General features: G+C 40.3%; 1 protein-coding gene across 7 annotated transcripts in view; it reads left to right on the top strand.

Moving 5' to 3' along the window:
• The first annotated feature begins 144 nt into the window (after nt 1-144).
• Nucleotides 145-16,191, top strand: part of PLAG1 (PLAG1 zinc finger) — a 37,947-nt gene continuing 21,900 nt past the window's right edge. For 6 of the 7 annotated variants that reach the window (XM_048508115.1, XM_048508112.1, XM_048508116.1 and 3 more), the window contains exon 1: nt 145-346. The gene's annotated coding sequence lies outside the window, so the exon portion shown is untranslated. Of the gene's footprint in view, nt 347-11,979; nt 11,991-12,855; nt 12,860-16,191 lie in introns of those variants that run through there. The other variant, XM_048508119.1, reaches the window with a different exon arrangement.

The following is a 16,191-nucleotide window of genomic DNA, read 5'->3' as shown; positions in this document are numbered from 1 at the left end:
GCCGGGTTCCTCCCCTGCCTTCCTCGAGTGGCGTTTCCTTTGACCAACCGGAGTGGCCGTCAGGACCCGAGGCGCCACCGTCTGGGCGAGGCCCGAGAGCTGAGTGACAGGGGGAGGTGTCCAACCCGCGGCGCGTGTGGGCGGCTGGCGGTGTGGGCGCGGCGTGTGCGGCAGGCTGAGCTGCACCGCAGCGCATACACTACAATGGCTGCTGGAAAGAGGGGAAAGCAAACAATTTCCAGGCCCGCCGCGTCCAGCCCGAAATATGGGGAAAAAATTGCAGAAAAATCGGAGAGCCCCGTAAAAGGCGGGAAGAGAGCGCCGGAGGGATGCTGAGGCTCCCGCGGTGAGTGTGCCGCGGGTTTGGGGGTCGGAAGCCGGGGTTCTGCCGGGAAATATTAGGGTTATTTAAATGCTGAAGGGGGAGGAGGAGGAGGAGGAGAAGGAGGGGGGACCGAAAAGAGCGGCGGCGGGGAAAAAAGTTTGTGCGACTCCATCGCCCTCTCTCGCGCCGCGGGGCTCCGCCGCTCTCCTTGTGGGGGTTCCCGAGCGCAAAGGGATAGAGCGCCCTAAAAATAAGGCGCACTTTTGCTCAGTTCGGGCTGGAGTTTCCCTCTCTTCTCCCCCCTCCCCCCCCGCCTCCTTCTCCTGGACTTATTGAGGGGGCAGCAGGAAGAGGGTCTTCCGCGCACTTCCCCCTCGCCCCTTGTGGAGCGGATGGGGGGACTTCGGGTGAAACTTGGAGAAAAGTTTTTCTTTTTAAGCCCCTTTCCCACCTTCTGCTCTCCGTGTGTCTCCCCCCCCCCCCCCCGCCAGCTCCAGCGCCTGTGCTTCGAGTCTAGTGACAGCGGCGGTAGCAGCCAGAAGGGAGGGGAAGACATGAGAGCCCAAAAAGGAGAGAAAATTAATATAAATTCACCCGAAGTACCAAACCGGACCCGTTTTGCCCAGAAATGTTCCGGGGGGGTTGCACCCTCTGGAGTGGGCGCCAGGTATCCCCTGGGCGAAAGCTCGAGCAGGATCTGGTCACTTTGGGGCACGCAGCGCCTTTCTCCTCTCTCTGTTTATTGGACAAAAGTTTTTTCTCTCCCCCTTTCTTTCCCACCCCATAAAGAAACGGAATTGCCTGCTTTTCTGGCGCTGGCCGGCCCGGGAGGCTTTCTCTTCTCGCCTTGGGTGGGTTTTGGAGCATGAAGGCGAGCGACCTTGGAGGGTGGGTTGCATTGGGGAGAGCCGGGCTGGGGGTGGGGGAGCTTCGTTAACTGGAAGCAGCAGAGATCCGGAGAGAGAGCAGGGACAGCTTGTTGTCAGTATCATAAACAACCAAAATGGAGGGACAACTGAGGCATAGAACGAAATAAAAAATAGCCCCAAAAAATCCGCAAAATTGCCCCAAAATCAGATCTAAGCCCCAGTTTCTCCCCAGGAGAGCAGGCTCAGCCCCGCTCCCCTTGGGTATGGTTTTAAACTCTCAGAGACCAAGGAGTTAATATTGATGCCTATTTTTGTTGTCGGTGATTGCTTTGGAAAGATAAAAGCCCTTTTACAGCTTGTTCCCGACAATGCGAGAACGTGGAAATCCCTCTTCTCCCTTGAATGGTGGCGGGAGGTGGGAATGCACGAGCTACACAACTTTGTGGTAATGTGTAGCAATTGCAAAGAAGATAAATGTTGCATTTGCCGCTTTGCACCTTACCTTCATGTCTTTTGTTTGCGTGTGCGCGGGGGCGGAGGGGGGTCAGATGGAGGTGGCGGGAAATGCAATACCTGAGTATTGCTTTTTCTCCGGTTCTTATTCGGATGTGTAAAGCAAAAGAGTAAACCTTCCGGTTTATGAAATACCTTTCTCTGCCTAGGGATCCCGACGTTATTTCTATTTTCTGACTCTGAAGTGCATTCTTTTGAATAGCATGAGCTTCAAGTAACCTGCCATACACATTTTTTTTTAAAGCGCGCTGTCATGAGGTCACCAATTCTTTCCTAGAACTGATTAGTTTCCCTGGAGTAGTTATTTCATTTGTGATCTGTAGTGATCTAATGTGATCTCTAGTGTTCTCGTTTTATTTGTAAAAAGGATGCCTTGTCTTGCATCACATTGAAGTTGGTAAGAAAATGCTTCTGATGTTGGTTCCACGTGGGATCAGCGACAGAGCAGGGTATCTTAAAGAGACAGCTCCTCTTTTCTTCTGTGTCTCCTCACCTATGCAGAATCTGTGGCTAAATCACACCAATGGTCTTGGATTTATAAAAGTGTGAAAGCAAGTCAGTTACCACTGACACTAAATGGTGTTGCTTAAAGTAAATGGAGCTGCTAAATGTAAATGGTCACTGGGTTTTCCTCCTTTGCTTGACATATTAAATATGTTTGAACTCAAAATTTCTTTTCTATTGGAGGGTATGTCTAGAAACTCTTTGTGTTATTTGTATTTTAATTAAACATGTCTAGAAATTGATTTTTGAATGATGTGTGAGTCGAAATGGAAGTAGAAAAATGCTGTATAATGTTAAATGTTACTGTTGTCCTGAATTCTATAAAGCAACCTGTAAAGTCTAGTATTCCCAGTAGTATAATTTTAAAGCAGTTTTGTAGGCATGGATAAGTGCATAGCGTCTGTTTGAATGTCCTCAGCCCTATAAGTTTGCATTTTAATTGATAACTATTTTAAAACTGGAAATAGTATTCTCATTTTGTCTATAAGATTTGAGTACAGCATGGTAAGCAGCTTGCCTTTAGTCTTCCAGTCTTGAAGTATTTAAATAGCCATGTGCCCATGTATAGTTTCAGCATCCCTGGATTTGATTTTGGAGACTATGATTTAGAATAAAAGCAAACTTGTCATAGATGTTGTTTCATATTTGCTGACTGGCAGCAGGTTGTTTTGTTGGGTTCAGCTTTTGAAAGATATCCATGATAGATTTTTGTCAACTTATTCTTGGTCTGCATATTTGTTGAAAGAGTGTAATGCTATTTTTAAAATGGTATCAGATCTCATGCTTCTCATGCACAATTACATTTTTATTGAAGTCATTTGCTTGTAGTAGTACCTAGATTGAAATCTAAATCGGTCCCAAATAGCAGGTAGTCTGAAGGATGGAGTGCATTTTTAGAGAAACTTCATCAGTTGTACATACTTTTTGTTTTATATACCAAAAAAATCTAGTTTCTGTCACCCAGTTTGCTTCCAGCCTGATTCTGTAATTTCCACTGAGGCTATGGGACTTAAATTTCAAGGTTGCACAGGTCTGCAGTCTTACTACTTTGTGATCAAAAGTTAACTGCACCTTCCATGGAAATGAGTTGTATAGTTGTGTAGAATATTGTTGAAGCTTCTCAATTTTGCAGAGAACATCACATTTTCCATTGACTTGTTTTTTTAAACTCATATCAATAGGAGAGAGGTTTTCTATTAATACAGTAGAATTAGATGCATTTTTTCTCACTTTCACCAAAAGGCTTTTTTGGGGGTACTTTAACTTGAATGATGAGGCTCTAAATGCTAACAGAAACTTCGGAATAGCCAATATGTACCATATGTTTTAAATATATCACTTGAGTAACTAGTATCTGTAGATATGTCATCTTCACCAAACAGTTAAAGATACTGCATTTAGGAATGTAAGTTGGAATCAAACCTGCAGTATTCAATTCTTATACAAAATTCATTTGATACAGTATTGAGTTTATGACAAATAATTTCTAAACGCAGTATAATATATATGGCATAAATTGCTGAATCCCTTAGAGTACCACATCAAATCCAGTGGTCTTTTATGAGAAGCAGTTGAAAGCCATTTTGAAGGTCCTGATGGCTACTTGTACTCGAGGACCCAATATTATAGCAATTGTGTCTTGCAAATATGGTAAATACATCTTATGAGGAAGTGTGTTTTTCTAAAAAGAGTAAACCATTATCCTTTATGAAAGCTCTAAATCTGTAAAATCTTTTTAAAATTCTTACTGGTTTACTAGATTAAGAAGTAATGGACTAATAACTGTTGTAGGGAAAAAAGATTTTTTTTGGTGTATTTAAAATTTTGTTGCTAATAGCTGAACTCTTTCTTTCCAATCTACCAAGTTAATTTATATATGTTAGTAAAGACATGAATCTCTGAGACCATTCAGTAACTCAAGCTTTTGTATAGTCTTTTAAAATTGTTACTAACAATGTTCTATGAATTTATATAGATTCTAGATAAATTTCATAAATGAAAAAAATCCACAAACAAAAACTTCTTGTTTCAGTCTTATTGATCAAATTACTTTTAAGATGTTAAACTAGTTTAACTGAATAAAACCTGTGCAACTTTAACATTTTTCAACTTTATTTAAAGCTAACATTTGGTACATGTAGAACTTAACTAGTAGTCATCTTACAAGTAAACATTTTTGTCAGAATGGTGTCCTTACATCTCTGCAGTTTTACTGTGTTAGAATGGATGTTTGAAGTTGCTGTCTTTAATGCATTAACTTAAATTCCTCTGGTTGATTCATGTTTAAATTGGTTTTTCACTTTATTCCTAAAAAGGCACCTTGTAATGTGTAATAGATTTTGATCTTCTTTATTTAGAGTCTTTAATATTCTTCTAAGGGAATTCTGGTATAAATTGCTTTGCTTGTAAAAGAAATCTATGTTTTGTGGTCATAGTACTCAAAGCTTTACTGAGGTGCACTGTAATAAAGGAAGATCTAAAGATATGAAAGTATGATTCTGAAAGTGTATATTCAAATGTATTGTTTTGGGTAGAAGGATTTAATGAGATGGCTAGATTTATCCCCTTACAAAAAACCCTCTGAGAACTATTTAAAATCATTCAAATATGATAACTGTGCAGATTTTGTGCTGATCTGACATAAATATGCATGTTTAATATTTAACAAATGATTGAAGACTGCTGCACTTAGTGGATAAAATACCTCTATAACAGAATATCTGTATTGTCTATATTGGGAAGAAACATGCAATTAAGGTTTTGTGCTTGGTGTATAAATGCTGTGGCTTTAAAGATAGAATGTGATTTTTCTCATTAGAGAGACAGGTACGGTTCTGTCATGTTAATGTCTGGTGAGCACCAGCAGCAGTGTGTGTAATGTTAATATCTGGTGAGCACCAGCAACAGTATTATTTTTAAAACAAAACTGTTTGAGATGTTGTGTGGTTATAACTGTGTAGCATTACAGCTACTCAGCAACTGCAATCATAGATGCAATGTGGAGTTTGTTTGCTTCTGATTAATAAGAATCTTAAGTTTTAGCTATTCTTCGCATCCTGTCATTGTTTCCTAATGTAAGGCATAGTTAAAACAACTTGTGCAATTTCATACTGATCTAAAATTACGTGATCTTAGGTGCCTTTTGTTGCCCTTGTTTAAAAAGTACCATGGAATTTTTGTTCAGGTAACTGATTAAATAGAGGTGTATTTTTTTTGTGTGTAACTACAGGAGGTTATTATCTCTTAAAACAAATTTCTGTGAATTCAGAAACTTAAAACTATGTTCTGAACTTTGATAAATAAGAGTCAAATGATTATTTGATAAATAATAGCGATAAACAAATGTGTATGCAGTATGCTGCATGTCTATATGCATCTTTTGCCAACTGTACAATGCTACTGACAGGTCTGGATATCAAGGTGTTACTAAGGATAGATAGATATACCTAGCATAATTTGGAGGAGGAGAGAACAAGCTGTGTGAATCACCATCATTACTCTGTTTATAAAAGGAAAGTATTCTCAGAATACTTAGAAGGGTAATTCAAAATTAATAAATTGTAAAGTTGAGAAGCAGGAAACAGTGAATGATAGATAATTAAGAGACATATTTTAAGAACAGATAGATATACCATATGGGAAGCAATACCTTGAGAAGACAGATGTAACCGATTGGCACTTATTGTAACGGTTGCATCACTTAGTGGAGACTATCTCTTGAAATTAGATTAGAAAGAATTTAATAAGAATGTATACCTCAAAGTTTGGAGTATTATTTGTAACTATAATATACCTACATACTGGACTATTTGTAACTATTAGTCACTAAAGTATGTTTTTTGGATAAAGCTAGTTATTTTATATAATTTTATTATACTGCAAGTATAAAACTCCCCCTCCATTTTTTAGATTGAAGCTATAATTTGAAAGTGATGGATTCGGGATAATTAAACCATATTTTAATGTTAGTATTTTACACATGAGCCTTATTTTCCAGTGCATCAGGTCTTACCTACAAGTTGAAAGAAATATTAAGATAAATATGTGCAAAACAATTTGAAATCTTCAAAGGCTATGCTTTTTTTGACAAACTGATATTGTTAAGATTGACTTCTTGTTGGAAGACTATGGAACACAAGTTTAATTGCTGTCCTCTAGGGGACTCTAAGAAACTGTGAACCATGTAGCTAAAGAACAACTCTGGCATGGCTTACTTGTAGAAAATGCCAACTTATCTGTTTTATTCAGCGTCTTCAGAGAAAATTGCTGAGTGACTCTGTTGTTGCGGTTATAGCAAAAAACTGTAGTTGGATGCAGCCTTTAATGTTAAATGAAACTGCAATTTTTATAACTTGCCTTGTTTCTAATTCTCAGAGTGGAGAACAAAACTGCCTTATAATTCTTGCATGTTGCTTTTGCTTATCTTGTTTTGATATTAATTTTTATCCTATCATGTCTATGTTACATAAATATACTAATTTTTAAAGGTAGTATTTATATTGTGTAGTGCTTCAAATCTATAGAGGGTATATGTTTTAAGGTATACCCAGAATATGGTTCTGTTCATATTAATTCTGAATAACTGATGTAGTCTTTGCACAATTAATTTCATTGTAATACTTGATACTCTTTAGTGACTACTTTTACTATATTTAGGTCTTCTAACCCACCTACCCCTTTTGGTCATATTTCACCTCAAGGGGAAGTAAATCTCTGCCTCTCATTAGTGAAGTGAGTTCAGCTCTGTGTTCTTAGAATTTCTGTTTTCAGGATCTGTAGTTTGCTTAAGAGCAAACAAATACAAAAGTTGGAGCCAATTAGGTGTAGATTAGACAAGGAAATGTGTTTGGTAGTTGGACCCATTGCATCATCTTCTAGTGAGATATATACAGAGGATCTAAAACAAAACAGTAGCATCTTAAGGACTAACAAAATGTTTTGTCACCTCGGATGCTTAGTAATGTATTCTATCAGGTCCTTGGAAAACAACCAACAGAATGGAAATAATCACTTAGCAAATGTTCATTATTATGCGAGCTATTATTCCCTAATTCATTAATAATTTCCTAATTCATTAATAAAATTCTTCAATTTTCCAAATTCTGACCAAATATCCTTTCTCTTTTCTAGAATAATGTTAACTGAATTATCAAACATTTCTGAAAAACCTGATTTTATCAGATCATAGCTGTCCTACAACAGGTGTGGAAATTGTGTCAGGAAAAAAGATAATAGTTCAGTATTCATTAAATAAGTCAATACTCATTACTTCTACAATACTTATATCCAAGCCCTGTAAAACACATACCTCAGCAACAAATTAAAGGAATCTGGTAAACATTGCATCCCTTCTAAGAGCTTAAATATGTCTGACATGTTTGTAGACATATGCTGTAATTTCATATCAGTGCAGGTGTTAAATAAATGATTGAGCAGTCAAGTATACATACAATCCTTTTCATGTAGTTACCTATTCAAGTGAAAGTAGTCTGCTTGCACCACACAAATCCATCCACCTCACTGAATTTCAGCCTTTTAATACCACCACTTAGAGAAATCTTTGATACAAGGATTTACATACCGTATTATATCTTACAAAGCCTATACCCCTTCATGCCACAGATATGTTTTACAGCATTAAACTGGGCAAAGAGTTTACAAATAGTACTGTCTGATTAGTTCTGTGTGAGATAATTAACTTAGTACTAACCAATTTTCAGATCAGAGTAATTGCTGTTTCTTCCTGGAATTCAAGGATTGGTGCGTTTGGCACTGGCTTATCTTAAAGGCATACTGCATTCAAATTTTAGCATCACCTGTGAAGGCTTCCTGTAATCCCCATGTGGCCAGTAATCCTTTTATTTACTTTAAAAATACATATGCCTCTACTACCAATAAAGGGGTAACTTCCAAAGATAGTAAAAATATAAAAATTCACTGAATACAATCAGCCTCCAAAAATACCTAGCCTTCAAGCCCACAGAAACAGTAAATCAGCAGATAGGAAAATACCTCTGATCTGTTTAATCAAAATAAAACAGAAGTCTAGTGGTTCTCATGACTAACAACATTTATTTCAATATATGCATAGGTAAGTCAATACTCATTTTTTTCTGATATGAATGGAAATCAGATCTTTCTTATGGGACAAGTTATAGAGGGGGGTGGGAAGTTAAGACAGGTATAGATTCACTTTGTGAGAGAAAAGGAGGGAAATGAGATATTAGCTCAGTCTAATTTGGTGGGTGGGTTATGCAGGTAACAGGATGATCTTTAAGTAGGTGGTGGTATGTTATGAAGAGCTGTAAAAGTTAAAGATGACAGCTAAGTTGCATATAGAAAAGACTAAAAGTAACTAGTAACTAAAAGTGTAGCCCTACAGAGAACATACTGAAGTAATCAGGTCAGGAGTCAAGAAGAGGGAGTTTTTATACTGGACATAAATGATAGCAAGCATGCCTATCTGAATACAGTCTTTTTCACTGAAAGAGTGAAGGTATTGCCATAGTGACATTTCCACCTTCAAGTGGCATCGCAACAGACACCTTGTGAGGTAGGTGAGGCTGAGAGAGTTCCGAATAACTGTGACTAGTCCAAGGTCACCCAGCATGAATATGGGAGTAAGGAAACAAATCTTGTTCACCAGATAAGCCTCAGCTACTCAGGTGGAGGAGTGGGGAATCAAACCCAGTTCTCCAGATTAGAGGCCACCTTTTCTTAACCACTACATCATGCTGGCTCTTTAGTACTTGATATTATACTTGATAATGCTTGATATTAGCACTGTTACTTTGTAATCCTAATTTAAGATAATAATGGAAATTGTCAAGGATATTTGGGTATACGGTACCTTCTTTAATAACCCATACAAAAAGAGAGTTGTTTTAACATCTTATGAGCCAATGTATATTGCAGACTAACATGTTGTTGGTACCTGATAAAAACAGCTGCTAAAATAAAAGCCCGGATTAATATAATCCATAAATGAGCATGTGCCAATTGCTGAGCAAATGATAAAGCTTTTAGAACAGCTGCAAGATCTCTTCCTCTTTTGCTGCTTGATAATGCTGGGCAAAGTTCAGCAAAAAATATATTATCTGAAGCTTTCAGGTACTACCAAATAAAAAGTTGTTCTTGGTCATTATATATGCAAAAATTGCACAGGTCAGGTCTGGACTTCTTATAGTGGCACCACTATAAGGGAAACAATCTCTGTCACCTGGGGATGACTTTCTCTCATCTGGCTTTCCATCTCTAGGTTAAGTAACAGATCAGAGATTTCTGATGGGAGATGTCTGAGCTTGTTTAATATCTGCAAAATTTTACCTGAGTGTTAATGCTGCTCCTGAATATTTCTGATTTCTAAACTTCAGCTTTACATGTATAAATAATTTTGTTACTTTGTTGCAGCTGTGCCATGATTTTGATATCAAATTCAAGTGTATAAATCCAAACACAATTAAAAGTCAACACACTAATAGTCTGGTTTACTTGTATTGCTGACATTTGGTTACCTCTTTTGGAAAGCAACTGTAGTATTAGAGAAAAGGTGAAATCCAAATGTACTACTTGACTGTTAAGTAATACTTTATATACTGCTTCTTGAGAGATCTGCTTGAGGTAGTTTACAATTAAAAATTAACAAAATTCAACATTAATAAAACACAGTATCATTTTTAAAAGCCCCTGCAATAAAACTACACTGAGATGTTTTCTTAAAGAAGATACCATGGGTAGTTTCCCTGTTGCTGCTTCTGTGTCAGGTATTCCCATAGTTTTTACACCCAAGACCCTGATTTTAAAGCCCTTCTCTGATAGCATTTTTGTGCTGAATAGCAACCTTGTAGATATAAATTATTGCCTTAAAAGTAGGGTGTAGTATTGCTCTTGTGAGAAAGAGAAAATGCTATTCTTCCCTTGTAATTACAAGGGCTCAGCCACCTCAGTCGAGACGATGACAGACAATTGATTTTCAGAAGAGATACTAGAGAGGGCTGATACGTCATCAACTGAAGAATGGAGTATCATTCTTCTATGAACTAAGTGCATGCTGGCTACATTCCAGAGCAACAGTATTTGCCGCCAGCCTCAGATTCTGGGGTGAAAAACCCCTTAATTACATTATTTGATTTGGGCACAGGAAAAAAAAGCATACAGCCAGTCTTGTGTAGAGAGAAACAAGTACTTGGTCCTGTTCAAGGCATCTACTTTGGCTTCAGGTGATGGTGGAAGAACTGTAGGTTGGAGCTGATTGCTACAATGCTACTAGAACATGCATCATAACTACTAAGTTACAGCTCTTCTTAATTCACACACACACACAACCTCCAAATGAGTTCAGTATGCCTTTTGAAGTGCAAAATTAGTCTTGGCTATAATTTCCAGTCAAGGCCAGCAGAGTGCAGTAAAACCATCTTGGCCAGTAGCACAAAAAGCATCGCAGTCTATTACAACCCAGTCAACTATTATATGGATACGAATTAGGTAGGGTTATTTTCATTGATTTGGAGAACTGAGAATTACTTCCAAATAAGGAAAAAGCGGAAATAACTATAGGAGAGTACTACTTTGTGTGCTCTATAAATCCTTTTTTTTCTTTTGAAAGGCTTCCCTCATTAAGGCAATGAGGGGCTTTCCGCACTACAAAAGGGAGTGAAGGTCGACTCGGTTCCCTTCAATGGGGGGCGATTCCTGGCTGTCCGCACAGCAACTTCCTTGGCCCCCTGGAACCGAACTAAGTGGGCGGGATCATCTTGGTACCTGTTTCGCTCCTCGATCGTGATTGGCGCTTGTGTTACGGCGGGAAATGGGAACGTTCTTTGTTTTTTTTTACAGTTTCCGTACGTTGCAGCTACGTAGCATTGACGCGCTGAACTACTTCCGTCGCAGTCAGAGCTACGAAGCTTTGGCGCCAAAATTTTTCCAGTTTAATCGTCGCTTTGAAACGATCTCGATATTGTAGCTTCGAAACGTGAGGGAAACTTTATAAAAAAAGCCGCGCTCTCTGCCCGTCACGACTCTCCCGTTCTGCGCATGCGAACGAAGCGGCTCCTGATTGGTTGAGTGGATGCGGTGTCGTTTCGATGCGTCCGCATTTCGAAGCTTCGAAGCGATATCGACCTTGTTCCACCAACAAGTCGCGGTTCATAACTGCGACAGGGATGTCGCGGTTTCGAGCGGGGGGAACAGAGACAAGACAACGTCGAGCTCGGTTGTAGTGTGGATACACTGAGTTGAACCTGAGTAAAAACCGGTACAACACAGTAAGTGCGGAAAGCCCCTGAAAGGGTTTAGAACTCTCTGATCCAGCTGAGGATGACACTCTGTCTAAGGCTCTTAAACCTCCCATGTGAACCAAAGAGGTTTTCCCAAAAAGTAAAGGAGCAGGTCATATGATTTTGTTCCAAGTGTTCCAAGGTACAATGTTCCAAGTGTTCCAAGGTACAATGGTCCTTACTTTTGCTCACCAGTTTAATGGTGGCCATTCAAAAATGTTATACCCTCTCTTTCAATGAAGTAACATTATTTCCAGTCTCAGAGCAGCAGCTAAGAAATTAGTATTACTTCAGCAATACAATTTCTGCATAAAAGTCTAATATACCCAAGATGCATAAAATGAAATAAAGCCTTGGTTGGTAGGCATGTGTATATGCAATTATTTGAATAAAAAGATATGGGTATAGGTGAAATGGGTAAAGGTGAAAAAAACCCAAAAGTGCATCATTTACAATGACAGTATCCTGTCTTGCTTTTTTAATTTATCGTCTTTGCTGATGCTCGTTTTTGCCCACCCTCGCTTTAGTAAAGCATGAAAACCTTGCAGATTCATTTAGTAGTAGCACTGGTATTAGGAACAGTGATTCTGAAAGATGAGGAAGGTTCATTGAGGGAAACAGTGGATCACAAAAGTAAACTTGCACTGCGGAAGAGAAGCAACACTTGTCATTTCAACATTCATTTCCCAAACCTAAATAATGTGAGCTCCTAAATAGTGGTTCAGTGGAAAATAGAGGAGCAGTATTCATATGCTAGAGCATTTGCTTCCATGGTGATTGCTAGATTGTATTCAGTGAAGTTTGTTTCTAGAACCTGCGGCTTAAAAACTGGGCTTATCTTATCTGGTTATGTCTTCTTGAGGAGGAAAGTATCTGAAGGCATGCTGAACCAGGCCATGATGGATACAAATGATAAAAATGCTATATCTTTATACAGAGGAATATCATTTTAATTTCTCAGCTCTTTTTTAAAAATTCAGAGTGCTCTCCAAAATCAGAAATTATTTCAGGAGACCTATCTGAACCAAGTCAAAGTTCTCTAGTTCCACTTTTGACTATCTTCTTTTTTCTTACATTGAACTTACTGTTTTATTTTTATTTTTTTACTAACTTCTTCAGTTTCTGAATTGTGCTTCACTAGTTATTTGTTCCAGAGAGCAGCAGTGGCATAGTGGTTAAGAGCAGGTGCACTCTAATATGGAGGAACTGGGTTTGATTCCCCACCAGAGGTGTATCTAGGCCAGGGGTAGGGAACCTGCGGCTCTCCAGATGTTCAGGAACTACAATTCCCATCAGCCTCTACCAGCATGGCCAATTGGCCATGCTGACAAAGGCTGATGGGAATTGTAGTTCCTGAACATCTGGAGAGCCGCAGGTTCCCTACCCCTGATCTAGGCAAACTGGAGTCTGGGGACAAAACCTTTGGCGCCATTTGAATTTGGCGCCACCCCACCCCGTATGGGCGGCCACCCTCCCCCACCATGACCAAACAATGATTTTTTGCACCAGCTCACAAAACACCTCACACCCCCAGCAAAACATGCATAGCTCTCTCCCCACCAACTCTCTTTACTAATTTTGTCCTCACACCAACCCTGTGAGGTAGGTTGTTAGCCTGAGAAACAGCTCCAAGCCAATGCAAGTGTGTGTTAAGCATGTAAATCTCTCACAAATCACCCCCAACAGAACATTTACCAAACAAATGTCAGCATCATCTCTCACGAAACACCTCCAGTGAAATCTACCCTACAAACAGCATCACTTTCAATGGTGTTTAAACTAGGTAGCCCAAATTCTTCTTTTAAATTTAAAGGGAAAATCTCTCCCACCCTGAAACAGCATCACTTTCAATGTTTAAACTGGGGATCTCAGATTCTCCCTTTAAGTCCATGCCAAAGGGGGTGGATTTTAAAGGAGAATCCAGGGAAATTTGGGGGGTGCCTGCTGTCAGGGATGCAATTGTTAAGCTAGCAGCACCAACATTCCAGAGTATATTTAGGATACTCTCCTGATGATACCACCCAGGTTTGGTGAAGTTTGGTTCAGGGGGTCCAAAGTTATGGAGCCTCAAAGGTGTAGCTCCCATCTCCTATTAGCTCCCATTGGAAACAATGGGGGATGGGGGCACCCCTTTTGGGAATCCATCCCTGAAATTTTGGTGCTGCTAGCCTAAAAACTATGCCCCCTGCAGGCTGAAAACTGAAAAAACACTAAAAATAGAAAACACAAACGAACCTGAAATTTTTGCGCCCTCCACTAGGGGGCACCAGGGGACACAGGGTACCCCATGTCCCTAGGCAAATACGCCACTATTCCCCACTCTGCTGCTTGAGCTGCGGAGGCTTATCTGGGGAATTCAGATTAGCCTGTGCACTCCAACACACGCCAGCTGGTTGACCTTGGGCTAGTCACAGTTCTTCTGAGCTCTCTCAGCCCTGCCTATCTCATAGGGTCTTTGTTGGGGGGGGGGAGTAGATTTTCAGCCCCTTTTAGTCTCCTTAGAGGAGATAAAGGGAGGATATAAATCCAACTCTTCTTCTTCACTCTTAAGAGCAGAGTGACTTATTTCCTACACAATTCATACATCATGGAATCATTTGATAGTTGTGGTAATGTCTGAACTGAAGACAGTCAGCACTGTCTCCTTGGGAGGTGGGAAATCTGTTTCCAGATTTCAGATAGTATGGGAGGCAGTGCACAGATGTATCAGGAAATCATCGTCAATCTTTTTTGATGTCCAGTGTTCTGCTCAGATGGAAGCCTGCCTCCATGTTGTGATAACCCAGTCACACTGGAAACTGTTCCAGTTCCTGTGCCTGAACAAGTTATGAGTTCCAAGCCTTATTGTGCAGTTTACCTTCCGCTGATGCTTGCATTGGTAGCTGTTTCTAGGATATTGGGCATTCATGTACACCTACATGACCTCCCCAAGAGATCAATTTCCAAGAACAAAGCTACCAAAGACATCAGTGTCTGAAGGACCATGACAGCTTAATAAATCAGAAGAAAAGCTGCTTAGCACTGGGTCAGGAAGGAGAAACTGATGAGGACTATATCTCTGGCATGATACTCTAAGACCATGAATCTGATGATTCTGCATACCACTACAAGATTTGATTTTTTTTTTTGCATGGATGCTACGCCATAGGCAAGGACAATTTAAGAGCATTGCAGCAGATGACAAATGTTGTTACAGTCCATGTTATGAACCTTCTATAACCTCATAAGCAACATACAGTGATTGATGCACACCTGTTCAAAGGGATTTTAGGGGCATAATATTGGTTACTTTTAGGCTGGAGTGCACACTGCCAGTATGTGTACATTCAGAACTGCTGGGATCAATTGAAGAATAAACCAAGCATCAACTGGCTAGAGCTGTGGGTAACTCATTCATCTTTCCTAGGTGTCCAGTGCATTGTCCAGCACATCCATACATGCATACTTAGGATTTTATGGCAAAGGCACACATCAGCTAGGAATGGGGAGGAATAAGGTCAGCATTCCTTCAGAAGGAAGCAGATATGCTAACATTCTGGGCAGAAATGCACCTTGCAGCATTGATGGCAATATAAGTGGGACTGGAAATATCCAACCTGACCTGCTGAGCTGAGAGAATCAGGACTGTGAAACTTTTCATTTGCTAGAAGATCACAGCTTGGATGTTTCCAGTTCCCAAGGATGAATCTTTTATCATTGCCCAGAACATGCACAAGTAGATTCGTATTATGGTTCAAATGATCCAGGGCAGGGTGAACTGACGCTGTGTAGCACTCTGGCCTTGAGGCCTACTTTGTGCGTTACTTCTGGTTCCTCTCATTGCTGATGTTGCTTCAGGCCTTTATTTATGCTGATTCCCCCCAAACATCCCCCAGCGACCCAAAGTGACTTACAAAATTTTACAGAACATGTTAACAGTGGCCTTTTATGCACTTCATACTTACTGCAGCTGTTTGCTTCATGATGGGGTTTGCCAATGGGTTTTTGGGTGTGTGTGTGTGTGTGTGTGTGTGTGTGTGTGTGTGTGTGTGTGTGTGTGTGTGTGTGTGTGTGTGTGTGTGTGTGTGTGTGTGTGTGTGTGTGTGTGTGTGTGTTTGCTCACTTGTCTCAACCTCCGAGCCCTGGCAGGATCAAGCCCTGGGTTGCCCCAGTGATGGCAGCATGGCATGTGAATTGGCAATATGTCCAGGCGGCAGCAGTCACTTGTGCCCCCAACTCCCCCTTCCCTAGACATGGCAGCCAGCTCTCCTCCTCCTCTGAACCAAGCTGAGTCCTATCAGCCTCCCTTGTGCCTGCCCTGGTACTGGTAAGCCTTGGCCCCTATCCACAAAGGGGACTAGCTCAGGCCCCCTTCTCCCTTTTGGGCTCCCCATTCCTGTTCTGCAAAGCCTTTTGAGAAAAGGGGCAGATGGCAGCACCTTCTGAGCGGTCACCTGAAGAATGGGATTAAGAGTGGTGTGGGCGCGGATAGGCAGGGGAGGACTAAGAAAACTCAAAGAAAGTTTAACCCGGATTTGCTTGGATTGCCTTACTGTGAAGGCAGAGGAAAAATCGTGGAGATTGTTTGATCTGAGGTGCGGTAAGTTTCAGACTCGGTAGGCATTATATACTTGGACTTTCAAAAGGTTTTTGAATAAAGCAACTTACCAAGGATTCCTGTGTAAGCTTAGCACTCATGGGAGAAGAGGATGGGTTCTTCTGTGGA

The sequence above is a fragment of the Sphaerodactylus townsendi genome, linkage group LG09, assembly GCF_021028975.2.
Source record: "Sphaerodactylus townsendi isolate TG3544 linkage group LG09, MPM_Stown_v2.3, whole genome shotgun sequence".
NCBI classification, from domain to species: Eukaryota; Metazoa; Chordata; class Lepidosauria; order Squamata; family Sphaerodactylidae; genus Sphaerodactylus; species Sphaerodactylus townsendi.
This window is presented reverse-complemented; position numbering and strand designations above follow the sequence as displayed.